We start from the raw sequence: 3779 nt of genomic DNA on the forward strand, positions 1-3779 counted from the left end.
TTGGAATTCTATGGGAATTATAAATCAGGTAAGTGCAATGATTTTTACAATAAAAAATTTGCTTGTAAATATTTTTTTCTCATTTGATGATAGTTCTCAACAGAATGCTTTTTTACGTCTGATTACGAACTATATAAGAACAAAAAGAGAAACAATATGGAAGTTTTTTTATTTCAATATGAGGAATTTTTAAAATTGTTTTTTTATCCTACGAATTCTTTATTTTACGTTTTTTAGTTTATAATTTTTTGATAAAAATTGTTAAAATAATCGTTTTGAAAAATTAAATGGTATAACATTATGTGTTAATGTATACTTCTTGCATATTCTAATGTTTGAAGTAATATGATTCAAAAAAGTATGGAATAAAAATTCGGTACTTACGTAATAACGCCACCGCAACTGCAGATTTGGCGGTTTTTAAGTGCCACCAATCTACACCAAAATTTTTGCGACAAATCATAAAATGAAACACTTTATTTAGAATCAAAGTAGTCAGTCGGATTTCGGTGGAAAATGAGCCGATATAGAGTTTAGCATAGATTCAAAACAATCATATCGCCATATGAACTCTGATAAATAAGATTCCAAATGAAATAACATTTCCAAAACGTACGTTTACCAAAATAAAGTTTCATGTTGTGGGAATTGGTACATTTTCGTTTTTTCGGTAAAATATTTCCCTCCTGAAAAAATAAAATTGCCTCTTTTTTTTTTTTTTGGCAAATCCCAAAGACGAATTTTCGTAGCACTAAAAATGGCGACAAAAAAGAATTGTTTTTTTGTTTTTGTTTCGTCAGCATTCTTTATTTTACTTTTCTTAGTTTCTAAATAATGTTTTTTATTGAAACTTGAAATTTTTTGATAAAAATTTTTGTCAAAAAACTTTTTTTACAAAATTAAATTTCATAAAATTATAAGGCTTATGTATACTTTTTGTTCATTTTAATTTTTGAAGTAGTAATATGATTCTTAAAACTATAGAATATAAAGTTTAAATGGGCCTTTCATGATATATCATTAAATTTAGTGAAACTATTTCTCGGGCATTAGGTTTTAACTCTTATAAGAATATACATATTTTTTTCTGTTAATGTACAAATATTTTTCCGATGGATATTCTTTCTCTAATAAAAAGAGATACCATTTTGTTTTCGTTTGCATAAGAAAGAATACCAAATATTTTTCTTTTTTAAATTTAATTAGCCACAATAGAGAAGGAACATTGCAATGCTACGTGCTACATTAAAGACCTCTCTAGAGTAACTGAATCACTGTTCATATGGAAATCGCAGGTATCCGTCTCATACAACAACGCCCCCTATAGTTCGTTGCGATCGCGAATTTAAAAAAAAAATCTTAATTCTTGGCATTTTTACAGTTCAAGTAACAAATTTTAAAAGAAATGAAAGCTGGAATTACAATTGGGACCAACTACATTTACCAGGCAAATTTCCAATGAAAGAGAGAAAGTCCTTAAAACACAGCGGCATTGTAAATTAGCGTCCTGGTCTATCTCCAAGAGAATAACCAGTTGTATAGGATAGGACATGACAAGATATAGTCTCCGCACCTCAAATGGACAGCTGACTCCATCTCGCCCAAGTATTAATTTGAAAACAAGAGCTTTTTCCACATTTGCGAGGATGAAGGTCTTCCTGGAGAAGTACTACAACGCGTTCTTTTAGCTTAAGCAACTGTTGTGTTTCTAACTTCATATGATAGCTTTTCAGTTCTAACAAATATTCTTTTAACCATCTAAACCAAGAATTGTGGGAATCGTATTGATGTTTCAGTTGTTCCTTTTTAGCCCCCAAAATACAGTCTAGTTTTTGATTCTTTAAATTTCGCAACAGAGGATGTTTTACAGGATGAGGTTTTTACCCGTATACTTAACCACCTACCAGGAGGACCACGATGTTACTCTTTGTCTGATACCTCACCAACTATCAGTCAGATTTGGGAGGTTCCAGCAACTAAGTTACCGCCGGCAGTGCAGCTTAGACACATGCAAGCTCATCAACCACAGCAAGGTGATAAAAACCAGTCTGGTGGAGCAATTGTTTACGGAAGTTAATTTTTATTTTTGACTCAATTGTTCCAGTACCCCTTTGCATAAAACTTGTGCAACATATTTATTTCTTTACTTAATAAAATGCATTGTGTTCGATTAGATTCATTTAGTCAACTTTTTGAATTTAAAGCAGATTTAAAAATTTTAAAGTAACTGAAAAAAAAGAAGAAATTAGATAATACAATAATTAATCAGCTTCGATGGAAATACAGTCAAATCCCGCTATAGTGAACCTTCAAGGGACCGACATTTCGGTTCACTATAACCGGGAGTTCACTATATCCGTTACTCAGGCAATTAAACTAATGGTTCCTCAACTCCTCCTTTTTATTACACATTATCCAAATAAATGACCGAAAAATAGTATCTAGTAGCAAAACATGTGTTATTTTTTTATTACTCTTCGTCTTACGTACAAAAAAAAAAAAAAAAAAAATTAGTAATCTCTAGCTCAACATCAGATATGGAAACACTTCCCGACTCTCAGATAATTTTTCCTGAATTTCTGTTATTCCGCTTTTTAAACCGGTCTAATCTGCCATTTTAGCATTTAAAAGTTGTCTCATGAAATTGCTTAGCAAATTCATCGACATTTGTTTAGATACTGGAAGATTGTAGCTTCTTCTAATGCTGGACCACTTCAGTAATGCTTGTTCAACATCCTTGTGATCTGCTTTTCTCAACTTTTTCTGGCTACTAAATTTTCTTTCCTGAGCAGAAATTATTAACTACCTATTTTTCCATGTGTTACAAACTGCAGATTTGGATAGTTTATATTCTCTGCAAATATCAGTTGGATTGCATCCATTTTCAATTTTTCTGATTATGCCCATTTTATCATCAATGAAGATCGTCTTACATTTACTGGTCACATTAGTTAAATTTGAGAAACTTATTTGCAGGCTTTTTTTAAACTGAACTGAAAAAGGAGTAAAACGAGGGCCTTATCAACACATATTAGTGTCCAGCCTTTTGACCAATATCGACTCTTTCCCTCTGACAGAAAATGCATATTGATCCCACTGACACCTTACAGGTGCATCGTCTTACATAATAACATCGGTAAACATCTGCTTGGTTTGTTTAGGGATGGGAAAGTGAGATAAAAAATACTTATTGCTACATTCCCCTCTATATATGGTTTTGAAAATTGGTATAGGTATTTATTTTGAAGTAGAAACTTCAAAATTATTACCAAAAAAATGAAGAAAAAAATCAGTCGCAGACAGAAAAAAGTTCATTATATCCAACTTCCTCACTTTTTTGGTTCACTATATCCACAAAAAATAACATTATACGTGTATAGCAAGGCACGGGACCAAACATTTCGTTCACTATATCCGGGAGTTCACTATAAACCGTGTTCACTATAGCGGGGTTTGACTGTATTGTTCTTTTTACCCTTAATATTGAAGCCAATAAAAAAAAAATTAGGTCTGAAATTTAAAAAAATAAGAGGTATTATCTGTTATTAAATTTTGCTGTTTGATGTGATTAAATTTTGTAAAAATATCATTATATTCAAAAAGTTATTTATGGAATTTATATAATCTATCACAAGTATAAGTAATTATTATATTATTAAATTAAGTAAAATTACACAAAAAAACGACAAATTTTGAAAAAACTTATTTGAAAAATGTTTTAAATAAAACTTAATCAGAATTGTGTCTACATTTTTTAATGGAAACAACAATCACATAAC

The sequence above is a fragment of the Parasteatoda tepidariorum genome, chromosome 2, assembly GCF_982258835.1.
Source record: "Parasteatoda tepidariorum strain Cologne lab strain chromosome 2, Ptep-v5.0, whole genome shotgun sequence".
NCBI classification, from domain to species: Eukaryota; Metazoa; Arthropoda; class Arachnida; order Araneae; family Theridiidae; genus Parasteatoda; species Parasteatoda tepidariorum.